Source organism: Capricornis sumatraensis, chromosome 3 (assembly GCF_032405125.1).
Source record: "Capricornis sumatraensis isolate serow.1 chromosome 3, serow.2, whole genome shotgun sequence".
In the NCBI taxonomy this organism is placed as follows: domain Eukaryota; kingdom Metazoa; phylum Chordata; class Mammalia; order Artiodactyla; family Bovidae; genus Capricornis; species Capricornis sumatraensis.
Window position 1 is genome coordinate 35,265,412 of NC_091071.1, and position 18,173 is coordinate 35,283,584.

An 18,173-nucleotide genomic window follows, 5' to 3' on the forward strand; every position below is an offset into this window, starting at 1 on the left:
AAATATGAGTTATATATACAAAAAATGTATTTGTATCCCCGAGAGGAGAGGTAGAAAAAGGTCTTTGAGGGAAGGCAGTATGTAAAATTTGGCTTTATTTACTAATATATATATATATTTACTAATTTATTTACTAATTTGGCTTTATTTACATATATATATATATATATATATATATATATGGGCAGAGAGAGACAAAGAGAGAGAGAGAGAAGACAGAGCCAGGCAAATGGTGTGGTATACATGTGTGTGTGTATTTATATATATACATATCTCAAGAAATATTGTTGAATGAATGAAAGTCTTTGCTGTTTATCCATTTTCTGGGTCATCTCACAGGTAGAAAAATCCATTTGGAACCAAAACCTCTGTTTAGTAAGAAAGGTTTGGCCCCTTCTCTACCTCTCTTGGCTGAGAAGGCAATGGCATCCCACTCCAGTACTCTTGCCTGGAAAATCCCATGGACGGAGGAGCCTGGTGGGCTGCAGTCCATGGGGTCGTGCAGAGTTGGATGCAACTGAGTGACTTCACTTTCCCTTTTCACTTTCATGCATTGGAGAAGGAAATGGCAACCCACTCCAGTGTTCTTGCTTGGAGAATCTCAGGGACAGGGGAGCCTGGTGGGCTGCCGTCTATGGGGTTGCACAGAGTTGGACACGACTGAAGCGACTTAGCAGCAGCAGCAGCTACCTCTCTTGGAGAGCTTCCCTGGTGGCTCAGTAGTACAGAATGTGACTGCAAAGCAGAAGATGCAGGTTTAATCCCTGGGTCAGGAAGATCCCCTGGAGGAGGAAATGGCAACCCACTCCAGTATTTTGCCTAAAACAAATCCCATGGACAGAGGAGACTGGTGGGCTACAGTCCAGGGGCTGCAATGAGTCAGACACAACTGAGTATGCACCATACCGCTCTCGGAAACCTACAATGGTCACAGACACAGTTTTAACTAAAAACAGGCAAAGCGAAGTGGCTATAACTCCGAATTTATTCAATTCAAAGGGCTGACATTAATCTAACATTGTCGCCTTATTTTCCTGGTGTTCAAATGTTCCTTCTTCCATGAAATTATGATATTCAATAGCTGCTTTAAAAGATGTACTCAATTAGCAAAATGAAAACTTGGCTACTCTTTGAGGGCCCCCTAGATGTGCCAAACTCATTCTTATTCCTCCAATGATCTGGCCTTTTCCTCTCTCCCCATGCCTTACCACTGAGATGAATGAATTCATTATTCAGGGCTTGGATTTAAAAAAATTGCCTGCTTCTAGAAATAGTTCCTGACTCTGCAGACTTTTTGCATCTCCCTGGAAAAGATGTCGCATTGTGTCCGTCACTTTTCAGAACATTCATCCCTTGTGTATTTACTAAGTCAGAGTGAGTCTCCTCCATTCTAGTAAATTATAAGTTTCATGAGCACAAGAATGGTCCTTATCTGCAATATAAGCACCATTCTTGTGCTCATGAAGCTTATAATCTACTCAGTGGTCCGTGGTGAAGGAAATTCAAAACAGAGGGGATATATGTACACGTATGGGCTTCCCAGATGGCTCAGTGGTAAAGAATCCACCTGCAGTGCAGGAGCCTGTGTTTGATTCCTGGGTCAGGAAGATCCCCTGGAAGAGGGCATGGCAACCCATTCCAGTATTCTTGCCTGGGAAATCCCATGGACAGAGGGGCCTGGAAGACTACAGTCCACAAGGTCATGAAAGAGTCGGACACAAGTTAGCCACTAAACACCAAAATGTATACATATATCTGATTCACTTTGCTATACTGTAGAAATTAAGACAACATTGTAAAGAAACTATATTTCCATAAAAATTTTTTAAACTAGTGCTTATCTTTTCTACCAATGAATCCGCTGGACCTAATACAATGTGTAGAATATAGTAGTGACACAATAGAATATTTGCTAAATGAATGGAATAACATGAAAGAAGGAAAGTGAAATCGCTCAGTCGTGTCCGACTCTTTGCGACCCCATGAATCACAGCACGCCAGGCCTCCCTGTCCATCACCAACTCCCGGAGTTCACTCAAACTCATGTTCTTTACCTCAGTTATCCTCAAATCTACACCAAGCACTCTTTCATTATTCCAGCACCATTTTCCTTGGGAATGACAACAGGCAGGTGAGCGGATGACAAGGCAAGCTTATGGTTCCCTCCCACCCATCCGTCTGCCTTGCAGCACCCGTGTACTTTGAACGTTAAAAAGGAGCTAAACAGATGTTTTATGTGCATTTACTTTAAGTTATCTCAGCCGTTTCTCATAAGGAGCTCATGAGTTGTTATTTTATTAGATTCATTGTATTCATGAAGAAATTGGGGCTTAAAGAGATTAGATCACTTGTTCACCCAAGTTTGTGTAACAGTACACAGCAGGGCTGGCATCAGAGCTCAGCTATCTCTGATTGCCAAGACCACACTGTTTTGCAGGCTTTGTGGGTCAGTGCACACCAAGTACCTCGTTTCTCTCATTCCTCTCATTTCCCCACTTAATACGACTCACTATTATTACACTGAGGTCCTCGGTTTTGCTTTGTTGTCATCCTTAGCTCTGTTGATATTGCCACACAAACAGTGTCTGTGAAAATTTCTGGATGCTCCCCCTTGGACTTACATATCTGTGCCTGCATCTCTATCTCTATCATGCTTATCTATCTCTATATTAATATATCTGTGTTCATCCATCCACCTATCCATCCAACCATCCATTTTCTTTATCTATCGATCCATTCATCCAACCATCTATCCATCCATTTTCTCTAGCTACCCATCTATCTATCTATCTCTATGTCCATCCATTCATCTATCCACCCATTTTCCCTGTCTGTCTATTTAGTATCTTGGCCATTTTGTCTAACACAGAATCACACAGCACTCAAGCTTCAAAGTCAGATTCAAAAAATGACTGCAGTGCTGACTCTGGCACTCACCAGTCAGAGATCTTGGGTCATGAACCTGTTGCCCATGGGTCTCATTTGTTAATGATCTCCAAACATAGACTTACTCAACCTGGTGTTTAGGTATGTGAAAAAGTGAAAGTGCTGGTCGCTCAGTCGGGTCTGACTCTTTGCAACCACATGGACAGTAGCCTGCCAGGCTCCTCTGTCCATGGAACTCTCCAAGCAAGAATACTGGAGTGGGTTGCCATTCCCTTCTCCAGGGGATCTTCCTGACCCAGGGATTGAACCCGAGTCTCCTGCATTGCAGACAGATTCTTTACCAGCTGAACCACCATACCCCAAATATTTATTTGTCCTTGGATCTGTGCAGGATTTTCACAGGGAGCTCTACTTTTAAAACCCGTCTATGCTACGGATTTTAAGTAGAAGGAAGGTAGAGAGCAGTAGCTATCTGGATCTGCTAGAGACCCAGGAATATTAAGCAAACGTAAAGTTTAGGACTTCCCTGGTGGGACAGTGGGTAAGAATCCACCTGTCTTCCTGATGGTTCTATGGGTAAAGAATTCACCTGCAGTGCAGGAGACACAGGAGATATAGGTTCGATTCCTGGGTCTGGAATATCCCCTGGAGGAGGGGATGGCAACCCACTCCAGTATTCTTCCCTACAGCATTCCACAGACAGAGAAGCCTGGCGGGCTACAGTCCAAAGGGTCGCAAAGAGTCGGACACAACTGAGCGACATGGCACGCACGCATGCCAATAGAAGGGACGTGGGTTCAATCCCTGGCCTGGGAAGATTCCACATGTTGCAGAGCAAGTGAACCCCTGTTCACCCCAACTATGCCCAACTATGTGATACCACACATGTGATGTATATGCAGTCATCCTTTCCTGCGCACGTGACATACACACATCCATCCTTCCATATACATGTGATTAAGTGCACCTGTGAATGGCAGAAAATCATTAGAAAAGGGGAACTCTGGGATGGCCAGAACCCCCACATTGCCTATTCTATTCCCCCATCGCATGCACATTTGTGTCCAACTCTTTGTGACCCCATGGACTCTAGCCCATCAGGCTCCCCTGTCCATGGAATTTTTACAGGGGGATATATAGGAATATAGACTGTATTGCTCTGAGACCTTCCTATATATAAATACAATCTCCTTGTAATAGAAAAGTGGGGATATGGCCATAGAAAAATGTTTGGTTACAGCTAAATATCTTGTTTTTTTATACAATCACTACCCAGGGTTAGAACTTCTATCTGTTTTCTGAGACGGTGATCTTTATATTCTAACTCTAGCCAGTCATATCTACACACAACTTCCCCGGCACGAAAATCCTCTTTTCACCCAATCCTGAAAAATATTATTTTACCAATCCAAATATGTCAGGGATTTTATTGCATTTGCATTTCAAACCTGATAAAATCATTTTCCGGGTGACATTTTTCCTTGAAGGCAACTTCAAATTGAATATTTTTTTCCCCTTGTTATCTCTCTCTCCCTTTCCAGTCCAACTTCACTTTCAGATTGCAAATCACTCGCTATCAAGAGAAAGGCAATGATGCACTGTTGCCATCGTTCCCTCCCTGGTCTGAGAAGAGGTTCAGCTTTGCATTTCCAACTCAGGGGTAGACTCACAGGAAATCTTTTCCAAGCACTTTCAGATATCTTCATCACCTGTATCTCACAAGGTGATCATGGCTTTTTGCCAAGTACCTACAAGTGACATCTCCTATCATGCCCCCCAAAAATTAAGGCAAAGAAACATTCATACTTGGATTTCACGGATCCACCCTTTATCCATGCTCCTTATTTTTTTTACTTCTTTTAAGCACCTGTAACAAAATAAAATACAGGCTCAAAGTCAGATAGGGCATTCCAGGTGATGCTGGTTGTAAAGAACCTGCCAGACAATGCAGGAGATAGACAAGACGTGGATTTGACCCCTGGGTCAGGAAGAGCCCCTGGAGATGGGGCGTGGCAACCCACTGGAAAAGACTCTGATGCTGGGGAAGATTGAAGGCAGGAAGAGAAGGGGACAACAGGGGATGAGATGGTTAGATGGCATCACTGACTCGATGGACACGAATTTGAGCAAGCTCTGGGAGTTGGCAATGGACAGGGAGGCCTGGCATGCTGCAGTCCATGGGGTCGCAAAGAGTCGGACACGACTGACTGACAGAAATGAACCAATTTCATTATTCTCACCTGAAGAATCCCATGGACAGAGGCTTACGGGCTACAGTTCACAGGGTCACAAAAAGTCTGACATGACGAAACTGACTTAGCATGCACGCACAGAGTCAGAGAGTTCTGCATGTGAAATCCTTTTCGTAAGTGACAAATGAGAAGACTGAAGACTAAAGCATATGGTATTTGAGACAATTCAATAAACTAGCACCTCGTATGGTGCTCACATGAATGTAAGCTATTGGGAGTTCTTTTTGATTTGTTTACATCATCTTTTTCCAGAAAAGTTCTCAGGAAGATCTCTAATAAGAACTGTTTACATCGGGAAACTCCCAGTGTTCAGTAAGAGGGGGAAAAAAAAAAGTGAAAATGAAAGTTTGCTCAGTCATGTCCAACTCTTTGGGATCCCATGGACTATACTGTCCATGGAATTCTCCAGGCCAGAATACTGGAGTAGGTAGCGGTTCCCTTCTCCAGGGGATCTTCCCAACCCAGGGATCAAACAGGTCCCTCGCATTGCAGGCAGATTCTTTACCAGTTAAGCCATAAGGGAAGCCCAGCAGTACTGGAGTGGGTAGCCTATCCCTTCTCCAGAAGATCTTCCCAACACAGGAATCGAACTGGGGTCTCCTGCATAGCAGGCGGATTCTTGACCAACTAAGCTATCAGAGAAGTCCAAGAGGAAAAAAATGGAGACTTAGAATCAGAACGCTGAGTGACACAGACTGCATGACTCACCCTCTTAGAGCTTCGTTTTCATCTCTGTCAAAGGAAGGCAGCTTGTAGCGTTGGTCACGTCTATGACGCACATTAGATGGGAACCCAAGATCATCTCTACAATCTTCAAGACATTGTTCTTGCCATTGTTCCTAAGAGATGATTCATGCAGAACTTCTCCCATGTGCTGGGCATGGAGCCAGAATGCGATAGGCTTTGTCCTGTGGTATTTTTACGCTGCAGGGTACATCCTATTCTCCTTGACACATAAAGCAACTGAGACACCAAGAAGTCAGACTCTTACCTCTGTAGTAACAGAGCCAGAGTCATCCCCACATTGCTGTCTCTGCTTTCGCTGTCACCATGTTCGCTCTGCAAGAGGTACAGGTCTTCTAAACCCTAAAATTAAAAGGGAAAACAAATGGAAATTATTATGAAAGAAGCGCAAGGAACTGAACGCTCAGAGAAAAAACGTTCTTGGCACTTCCTCAAAATACTAATTGAAAACTTGTTTAAACACCCAGGACTGTCAGCCAGATGGTGAAACATATAATTAAAATAATTACCCTAAATCTGGCAATCTAGAATTATCACTTATTATTATTAATATAGCACCTATTCAGACAGAATTAACTTTTTTTTTTTACTTCAAATTTCTTCTGTAATATTTATTACAGCCCCATAAGCATGAGAATTATCTGTCTTTGGGGTAAAAATCTTAAAAAAAATTTTATTTATTTGTATTTTTTGGTTGTGCTGGGTCTTTGTTGCCACGTGAGCTTTTCCCTAGCTGCAGCGAGTGGAGGCTACTCTCTAGCTTTGGCGCAAGGGCTTTCTTATTGAAATGGCTTCTTTTGTTGCAGAGCATGGTCTCTCTAGGCCCATGGGCTTCAGTAGCCCATGTGGGCTCATTAGTAGCAGCTCCCTGGCTCTAGAGAACAGGCTCAGTAATTGTGGAGCACAGGCTTAGTTGCTCCGAGGCATGTGGGATCCTCTTGGGTCAGGGATCAAACCCTTGTCTCCTGCATTGGAGCTACCAGGGAAGCCCTGGGATAAAGTCTTTATAACTTTCCTTTACATTAACATTCACCTACACAGAGTGTTTCCTTCAGCGTGAAGGGATTTACCCAGCAATTCTGCCATCATGGACAGTGTCATTCCCATTTCTAAGATGGGAATGCTAATGCCCTGTATAGCATGTCAACGACTACTAAATTATTGGGCAGGGAAGTAGCTTCTTAACGCCTAACTCCATTCAGACATGAACTTTTTGAATTATGAAGGTCAAAAAAATAAAATGAAATTAATGTGCAAGGGTGTTCAGTGTCAGCCCGCTTATTAGAACAAAACCTTGGAAAATCTCTAGATTCCCAATTTTAGGAAGAAGGTTATATATCTCGTTTGCCAACTTCATGGCACATTATGCAGAGATTTGAAATGTTTTTGAAAAGTAGATGATATCATGTAATTATGTTTATTATCTGTTTATTTATGTGCTGAGTGCCTGCATGCTCAGTCACTCAGTCCTGTCTGATTCTTTGTGACCCCATGGACTGCAGCCCACCCAGCTCCTCTGTCTGTGGGGATTCTCTGGGCAAGAATATTGGAGTAGGTTGCAATTTACTCTTCCAGGGGACCTTCCCAACCCAGGGATCAAACTCACATCTGCATCTCCTGCATTGACAGGTAGGTTCTTTACCAGTAAGCCATCTGGAAAGCCCTGTATATACTACATAATGTTGAATGAAAAAAAAAAAAGAAAGAAAAACCTACATTTCAAAATTATATATTTACAATGGGTGATTATAATACTCAGAAGATAAACAAGAACTTGTGCTTGATAAGAAAACAATTTTTTTTTCTTTTCAAGTTTTTGTATATTTGCATTTTATGTGGTGATGATACTAATTTTATAATAATGATCATGGATGCATTTTACTTGTTTTTCTGAAGTTTCTTTTTAAAAATAATTTGTTTTTGCTCTGCTGGGTCTTTTTTGCAGCAAGCGGAATCTTTAGCTGTTGCATGAAAACTCTTAGTTTTGGCATAAGGGATCTACTTCCCTGATCAGGGATCAAACCCAGCCTGTTGTATTGAGAGCATGGAGTCTTAGCCTCTGGACTCCCAGGGAAGTCCCCACTGATGTATTTTACAATGTTCATTTGTAAATACAGAAATGAAACTAGAATAGTTACTTGATTCCAAGACAGCTTCTATACTAGTGACTAAAAATCATAAATGGCAGCCCTTTGGGCAATTCTCCTTTTCTTTCTAAGATGCCTCACAGCTTAGGAATCTGCATAATTTTGTGGATTTCACTGGCTGCTTTACCAATGTATTAATTTTGCTTCGTTGGCTGCTTTACGAGTGTGTTGATTTTGTTTCTGTCTGCCAGAGACCCCCACTGCCGAGGGACTGGGACTAGTTGCCTATTTGCTGATTGGAGAGGACAGTGTTATTATTACGTCATCTCAGATAATCAGGGTTGACTTACTGGAGGTCAATGAGTTGAGGGACATGATGGAATAGCCACCCGGGGAGAAAATGATTTCAGGTACGAGAAACCATTTAGCAGAAGGGCAAACGAAATGGGGAGATTCCTACCCACCTTTGCCAGTTGAATTTTGCTTAAACACAAAAAGTGAAAAGCAACTAAAGAAGAGAACATAAAATCCGTCTATCTGGCTCCTTCTTAGCTCAGCCACCATTGATATCTCCCCCATGAAGTCCACATTCCTCAGCCTGGGGAGGGGCATGAGAGAGACAGAAGCCAAGGAGATGGGCTTTGGGACCGGGATGAAGAGATTCAGAGCTCAGGTTGGTCTGTTGCTAACGCAGACAAGATGCTTAAGATTTCTGAATGTCAGAAGCCTTGTTAGTAAAACGAGAATTGTGGGAACCTGAAAGGGAAGTTTGGGGATTAAGGGCTGAAGTTTAGATGTAGGATGGTCACTTCCTTTCCATGTGGCCCCTCCCCCTTCCCACAAGGGTACCACCCGCAGGGCCTGCTTTTAAGTTCGCCCAGTATGCCACACTACCTCTTTTCTCTTGGAAAGTTGTTTGCTCTGTTGGAAATGACCCCGACTTTTCTTCCCATCCCCCAAGTTTTGTACACTCCCTCCTCCCTTCACTTAGATGTGTCTTTCGAGATTTCATATCAGTCTACCTTTTTCTGAACCTCCAACCAGGTAAGAACCTACCCAATCATATACCCCATAACCCAGGTGTCATTCCACCAGAAGACTTAGCACAGTTTATAAGGTTTTGTCTGTGCGATTATATGACTCAAGTCTTTCCAGGATGCAAGTTTGAAGAGGAACTGGGTCGTTTGCTCCTAATTCACTTTCTAATATTTAGTACAGTACTCAATCCAGTAAGTTCTGAATAAATATTTATAAAATGAATGAACAAATAAGGAAGGTAAAAGTGAGATTTTTCTGTCTTCATAGTTCCCTTGACCCCAGAAGCAAGGTCTGAGGTGCAGGAAAGAGTGATCATCAAAAAAATAACAAATATATGAACAATATTGTCACTATAAAATGAATCAAATAATATATTTTTGTAGAGTTAAAATGGACATGGAACAGCAGACTGGCTCCTAATTGGGAAAGGAGTATATCAAGGCTGTATATTGTCACCCTTATTATTTAACTTATATGCAGAGTACATCATGCAAAATGCTGGGCTGGATGAAGCACAAGCTGGAATCAAGATTGCTGGGAGAAATATCAAATACTTCAGATATGCAGATGACACCACCCTTATGGCAGAAAGTGAAGAAGAACTAAAGAGTATCTTAATGAAAGTGAAAGAGGAGAGTAAAGAAGTTGGCTTAAAACTCAACATTCAGAAAACTAAGATCATGGCATCTGGTCCCACCACTTCATGGAAAATGATTGGGGAAACAATGGAAACAGTGAGAGATTTTATTCTGGGGGGGTCTCCAAAGTCACTGCAGATGGTGACTGCAGCCATGAAATTAAAAGATGCTTGCCCTTTGGAAGAAAAGCTATGACCAATCTAGACAGCATATTAAAAAGCAGAGACGTTACTTTGCTGACAAATGTCCGTCTAGTCAAACATATGGCTTTTTTAGTAGTCACATATGGATGTGAGAGTTGGACCATAAAGAAAGCTGAGCACCAAAGAAGTGATGCTTTTGAATTGGTGGTGTTGGAGAAGACTCTTGAGAGTCCCTTGGACAGCAAGGAGATCAAACCAGTCAATCCTAAAGGAAATCATCCCTGAATATTCATTGGAAGAACTGATGCTGAAGCTGAAACTCCAATACTCTGGCCATCTGATGGGAAAGGCTGACTCATTTGAAAAGATCCAGATGCTGGGAAAGATTGAAGGTGGAAGAAGGGGACGACAGAGGATGAGATGGTTGGATGGCAGCACCGACTCAATGGACATGAGTTTGAGTAAACTCTGGGAATTGGTGATGGACAGGGAGGCCTGGTGTGCTGCAGTCCATGGGTATGCAAAGAGTCAGACACGACTGAGTGGCTGAACTGAAATAAGAGTTAAAATCTGAATACAATTGAACTAAAGTACTGGATAAAGATATACTAATGTACTATAAACTGAGAGAACGGCGATTCAAGTTAAAAGATTCTGTTTTGTGTAATATTTAGTCGGAAGTTAAAGATAGATACACTTTAGACTTTATTAAGTATACCTGCTCTGATTTTAGAGTAACTGCAAAAATATTTAAAATCTAAAATTTATAAGAAAGAAAGTGAAGTCGCTCAGTCATGTCTGATTCTTTGGGACCTCATGGACTGTAGCCTGCCAAGTTCCTCCATCCATAGGATTTTCCAGGCAAAAATACTGGAGTGGGTTGCCATTTCCTTCTCCAGGGGATCTTCCTAACCCAGGGATCAAACCCGGGCCTCCCACATTGCAGGCAGATGGTTTACCTTTTGAGCCACCAGGGAAACCCTTATAGGAAAGAATGAGGGGTCAAAAATGGCCAGAAAAATAGCTAGAAAAACGAAATGGGGGAATAACTGTCAAATCCAATTAAAGTTCATAAAAAAGTATAATAATCAAGACAGTGTGTGCACAGAGCAATGGATCAGAAGAAAGAAGAGAGAGAAACCTGTCTGTAGGAACAGTACATAGATAGGAGAATTTTGTTTCTGAAATAGAATAGAAAAAGGGAGGCTCTTTAATAAATCTTGTCAGCACAACAGTTTATACACTCAGAGAATGAAAGAGAAAGGGGGGATATATTTACTTTCCATTTTTAAGAAGAATTAAATATTTAAATATGAGACTCAATTTTTAAACTTTAAGAGTAAAAAATAAAAAAGAAGTTCTCTATAACATCTGAATAAAGTAGAATTTCTTAATCAAAACACAAAGCCACAGAAAATAAGATACATATGTTTGACTATGCCAAAATTTAGAACTTTTGATCTTCAAAATATAAAACCAACACAAAAAACTCAAAGCAAACCACAAATGGGGCGAGGCTGTCAGCAGCACAGAAACCCCGCAGAAAGTTAGTACACATTAAACATGCCCCAAGACTCAGTGAAGAATGCACGCATGCTCAGTCGCTCAGTCATTCCCGACTCTTTGCAGCCCCACAGACTGTAGCCTGCTAGGCTCCTCTGTCCATGGAATTTTTCAGGCAAGAATACTGAAGTGGGTTGCCATTTCCTCCTCCAGGAGGTCTTCCCGACCCAGAGATTGAACCCATGTCTCTTCCATCTTCTGCATTAGCAGAAGGATCCAACCCAGGTCTCCCACATTGCAGGTAGATTCTTTACCAGCTGAGCCACCAAGGAAGCCCAAGAATACTGGAATGGGTTATCCCTTCTCCAGTGGATCTTCCTAACCCAGGAATCGAACCAGGGTCTCCTGCATTGCAGCTGGATTCTTTACCAGCTGAGCCTCCAAGAAAGCCCAAGAATACTGGAATGGGTTATCCCTTCTCCAGTGGATCTTCCCAACCCAGAAATCAAACCAGGGTCTCCTGCATTGCAGGTGGATTCTTTACCACTGAGCCACCCAGGAAGCTGAGACTACAGTAGTCATTATTTTATATACCAGTGACTCTTGAACAACATGGGTTTGAACTGCACGGGTCCACTTACAGGTGGACTCTTTTCAATAGTCAATACTATCTTCCTACAGTCAGATCTGTGGATGTGGAGGAAACTTCAATGCTGCAGGACCAAGGGTATGGAGAGCTGACTAGAAGTTAAACATTGATTTGCAATTGCACAGAGGGTCAGTACCCCCAACCCTTGAACTGTTCATGGATCAACTGTAGTTTGAAAAATGTGTAGCCTAGATAACCTCTTAAATATAGTTAGCAACTTTGTTTCCAGAAGAACATTTTTTAAAAAACCTGAAAACATCCAACAAGTCCAACAACAGGAAAACAGGTAAATGTATATATATTTATATATATATACATATATTATATATATCTCCTATATATATATATATATAGGAGAATAGCATGCAAAGGCTAAATAAAGAAACAATATTTATATACAACATAGATGTGCATTCATGCTCAATCACTCAGTCATGCCCAACTCTTTGTGACCCCATGGACTGACTGTAACCCTCCAGGCTCCTCTGTCCATAGGATTTCCCAGGCAAGAATACTGGATGGATTGCCATTTCCTCCTCCAGGGGATCTTCCCAACCCAAGGATCCAACCCAAGTCTCTTACAACTCCTCCACTGGCAGGTAGATTACCTCCGAGTCACCTGGGAAGCCCCAAAATCCCACAAAATACTTTAAGTGCAAAGTAAAATAAGAACAAATATGAAAAGAACATGTCCAGTATGATTTTATTTATATAAGGCTCCCAAACCTGGAGAGTAAATGATACACTGAGTAAATAGTGCTCAGTAAAACTTCATAGAACAGCTAAGAGATGATATTTACAGAATTCAGGATATACTTATCTTTAGGCTTAATATAGGTGGGATACAAGAAAGACTTCAGAAATATTGGTAACATCCTATCCTCTTGGTTAATTTTATACATTATTTCAGTAATTTAAAAACCCATGATATACTTTATTTTCTAATTTAATTTTATCTTATATTGGGGGATAGTTGATTTACAACATTGTGTTAATTTCAGTTGTATAGCAAAGCAGTTCAGGTATACATACAGTCATATTCATTCTCTTTCATATTCTTTTCCCATATAAGTCATTACAGAATATTGAGTAAATTTGCCTGTGCCATACAGTAGGTCCTTTTATATATAGCAATGTCATAATACAGTTTATTTATTCATGAAATATTACATAATCTTTTCAAGTGGAGGTGGGACTAATTAGGAATTCTGTTGCCTTCTCATAGTATTTCTTTTCTCATCAGTTACATTATGGGTAAATGTTAGAACTTTGAAACCAAGTTAATTTTTCTATTCTGGCTTTCTGAGACTATAGAATGCCTAACGAATAGACAACCGGACCACTTATCTTGTCATTTAGATATCTTTTATTTAGATTTAAATCTGCTTTAATCAAGACATGTTCTCCATGAATTAAAAATGTCTTGAAAGCCATGCTGGCTATAAAAGGAGGCAGTGAATAGTCACTTTGAACAAAGTATCATTCATAATGATCTGCGGAACTGTCACTTTTCCTCAGCTGTCCTTTGATAATAAAGTAGACCTTTCTCCTTCAACTGATTAAAGCCTGGTGATGGAACAATCTTCCAGACAGAGTATCTGCTGCTCCATAGAAATGGACACCTTACTAACCACGATGAAAGCGGAAGTGAAAGTCGCTCAGTTATGTCTGCCCCTTTTTGACCCTGTGGACTGTAGTCTGCCAGGCTCCTCTGTCCGTGGGATTCTCCAGGCAAGAATACTGGAGTAGGTAGCTATTCCCTTCTCCTGGGGATCTTCCTGACCCAGGGATCCAACTCCGGTCTCCTGCATTGCAGGCAGATTCTTTACCAACTGAGCCACCCATGGTTAACCACAAAGATTAATGCTAAAACTGTTCTGCTCCTCTGATGAGTCCCTTTGAATGACAGATTAATTATTTAATGGAGCTTATGGTACAGCTTTGGGTGGCCTCTGCTTGTTCAAATACTGGGATGGAGTTGGTGTGTTGTACTTTATCGGTACGGACAGGGAGGCCTGGTGTGCTGCAGTCCATGGGGTCACAAAGAGTCAGACATGACTGAGTGACTGAAATGAACTGATTTTGTCAGTGACAGGAAGCATTTTTCTTGGCTACTTGGGTTGATCTTTCTGAATGTTGCCTGGAGGACTTCTGGATGGTACTGAAATATGATACAGTAACCAAGATTAAGTACTCCTACTTTCTGCCTAAGTGGAAGACCAGAAGGAAGCCCATGGAGAAGTCAGAATCTTCCAATCCGTATGTAAATTCTAACAGTCATGCTCTTTCACATCAACAGGCTTTCCTGAGAAACGAGGAGGCTTGGATGAACCCAAAAAGTTTGGTGGAAAAGTTAAACTGGCCCTGGCATGCTGCCAATCCAGACAGACTCTTGCAAATATTTTATCTTTGAAAAGAAAAATCCAGTTAGTGGACCCGAAGATAATGTAGTATTCACAGATCTGCCATTTTTCTTCCCACTCATTCCCCCTTGTGCTGCTAAAGGGTTCAGTTGTCAGCAGTTAAGATGTGTGTGTGTTTTTTTCCTGAGATAAATTATGAATTGGCTCCCACTCTGCCAACCCAGTGCTAATATGTCACCAGCCAGAAAGATCAGGAGTAGCTTCAGTTCACTTACCCCCGTGGTGATGGAATGGTTTATAGCACAAGATTTTGATTACAGAGGTTCAACTTCTGCTGTCCCCCAGCTTAATAATGTGAGAGACGGAGAGCCCCACGTCTTCTCCTGGTGCTTCAGCTTTGTCATCTGTAAAATGGGGGGAATATTACCCACCACAAAGGGTCTTTGTAAGGATTCAATGAAAGTAAAAAGGGTTTCCTTGGTGGCTCAGATGGTAAAGAATCTGCCTGCAATGCAGGAGACCCAGGTTCAATCCCTGGGTCAGGAAGACCCCCTGGAGAAGGGAATGGCAACCCACTCCAGCATTTTTGCCTGGGAAATTCCATAGACAGAGGAGCCTGGTGGGCTACAGTCAAAACAGTCACAAAAAGAATTCAATGAACCAAAGCTTTTTAAAGGTGTTTTTCCATCATGTTTGGTATTTTAAAAGGACTCCGCGCATTGTTCCTATTAAGATAGTGTTAGTGATTTTAAGAAAATATATATGTACACTACCACGAGAAAAATAGAAATTAGGAAGATGCTGAATAGCTTCATGCTCTGTGATGACCTAGAGGGGTGGAGTGAGGGCTCAAGAGGGAGGAGATGTATGTATACAAATAGCTGGTTCATGATGCTGTACAGAAGAGACTAACACAATGTTGTAAAGCAATTATATTCCAATTTAGAAAAATCAGATTTAAAGTTTTCTGTGTGTTCTAGCCTGGGAAGCAGATAGGCATTGAAGCTCATTGAAGAAATATACCACAAATGGCAAATCCCTGAACCTAGGATGTAAGGGACTTTTTTTTTTTTTCCTGGCAACAAAGAATAAAATGCCCACACCTCTATGTTTAAAGTCATAGTGAATAGCATGCTGGCTAAGTGAGATTCGGTAAAGCCAGTTCCAAAGCTGATTCTCACAATAACTACCCACATGTTGTTGTTGCTTCTTAGTCGCTAAGTCATGTCCAATTCTTTGTGACCTCATGGACTGTAGCCCGCCAGGCTCCTCTGCCCATAGGATTTCCCAGGCAAGAATCAACTACCTACCTAATCTTAGGCAAATACTTTTTATTTTTCTCAGCCTGTTTCCATCTAGGTTGGAGAAGATGTGAGGTCAAACCTTGCTTGACTTCACTTTCTAAATGTACATATTTGGGGAATCGATGTTGGTTATAGAATAGCACAAGAGAGATCCTTCTACATGTGGTTGAGTGGTTGCTTATCACCTTGTCATTTACTGTGAGACTGCAGAATCCAAGATTAGGGACTGTGTTTGCTCCATTCTTGTTAACCTCCACTTGTCATCAAGAGCCAGCCTCTTGCATCTCCATCTTGCTTTGTGCACTAAAATACAAAGGGGCTACAAGTATGAAGTGTCTGCAGCAGTTGGGCTTCCTTGCTTTCTAAACCCTCACTGAACTGAGCCAATGACAGGAACTAGGAGACCAGCAGGAGGTCCTGTGAGAAGAGGGGAGAGGCACCACAGTATTTATTCCCAGGTCTCCTCCTTGCTAGACTATGACATCATAGAGTCTAGTGCTCAGTAGTATGGCAGAGTCCCTCTGTCCATGGCCATGTCGTCCATCAGGCTGTCTTACTATACAGCTATAGCTCCCGTCAGGCTTGGCATCTACTTTCTTCACTTTTCCCTAGAGGAGTGGTATAAGCATGAAGATGTCCATTCCCTTGTTGCTTGCTTTGGGGTACTTCTCAATTCCTTGTTGATTTCCCATACCTTATAAGAAGTTCATTCATTAAATTCCCATTAGTTTTTTTTTTTCTTTTTAGTTTTGGCCATGCCATGCAGCATGTGGGATCTTCGTTCCCTGACCAGGGATCGAACGCATGCCCCCTGCCTCAGGAGCATGGAGTCTTAACCACTGGGCCACCAGGGAAGTCCCAGTCATCTGTTTTTGAATATGCCATCTCTATGCCAAGGCCACGCTCAATATCATGATTTAACATCTGCAAATTTCCTTGCATTTAGCAGACATTCAGAATCTGATTTTTAAACTCCTGACATCATAAAATCACCATGCCTGAGTCTGAATAACATACTCTACATTAGAATCAAAGTGGCCAAGATCATGCATGTTTTTCCCCTTCAGTGCAACTCTCCCTTCACCCACTCCCATTTTCTCATTCAACTCTCAATTATTAAGAACCTAAAAGTGTCAAGAATTATATAGAAGGCTGAATTAATATTATTTTTTAAAAATTAAGTTAAAATTTTCTTTTATAGTCACCCAAATATTCACCATTGCCAATGTCCTTCTTCCTTCTTGAAGAATTGAGTTACCAACTGGTATCATTTTCCTCCAACCTGGGGCACTTCCTTTAGCATTTCTTGTAGTGAACAGCTAGCCAATGAATTCTCTTAGCTTTCTTCTATTAAAAATACATTTAATTAATCTTAATTTTTGAAAGGTATTTTTAAGGGATTCTGATTTGATACCTTTTACTTTTTCTTTCAGTACTAAAAAATGTTGCTTCCCCATCTTCTGAAATCCATTGTTTCTGAAAAGAAATCAACAATAATTTTCCTGCATGTCATGTGCAGCCTCCTCTGTCTGCTTTCAAGATTCTTTCTTTATCTTTCTGTTTATAGTCTGATTATGATATATTCGGATGTCTGGATATGGTGTTCTTTATTTTTACTTTGGATGAGTTTTACTGAACTCTAATCTGTAAGCAGATATCTTTCTCCAAATTTAAAGTTTTTGTTGGCATTATTTCTTAAAAAATAGTCATGTCCCAGTCCTTCTTGCCTCTTCTCCTGGAACTCCAATTACACATATATTAGGGCTTCCTCCCTGGTGGCTCAGGTGGTAAAGAATCTGCCTGAACTGCAAGAGAGCTGAGTTTGATCCCTGGATTGGGAAGATACACTGGAGAAGGAAATGGTAACTCACTCCAGTATTCCTGCTCGGAGAATTCTATGGACAGAGGAACCTAATCCATGAGGTCGCAAAGAATCGGACACAACAGCGACTAACACTTTCACTTCCTTCCAGATCTTTTAATATTTCCCCACAGATGTTTCAGGCTGTTTGTTTTTTCATTCTTTAATTTATCTGTTCTTCAGACTGGATCCTTTATGCTGATGTATATTCAAATTTACTGACTCTTTCCTCTGTTATTTCCAATGTAACTTAAGTCCATCCAATGAGTTTTCATTTCAAATGTTATGTGATTTCTTAATTCCAAAATATCAATTTCTTTTGAAGGCTATATTAATTTTTGTTGATATTTCTTATCTCTTCATTTATTATTAACATAACTTTCTTTATGTCACCATGCATAAATATAATAGATACTTTAAAATAATTTTATGCTATTAGCCAATCTATTGGTCATTTCAACTTGGTCTCTATTGAGTGTCTTCTTTTTTAAGAGCCAATCACATTTACCTTTTCAGTATGGGTATTGTGAATGCTGTGTTGCTGAGACTCTAAAGTCTGTTATATTCTTCCCAAGCATGGTGACTTATCTTTGGTTTTAGCAGAAAATTAACTTGGTTGAACTGAATCTACAAACTTTACCTTTTGAAATGCAACTCAAAGGTTGGTTCTGCACCCTCTGCTAGGCATGGGTGGTTCAGTGATCA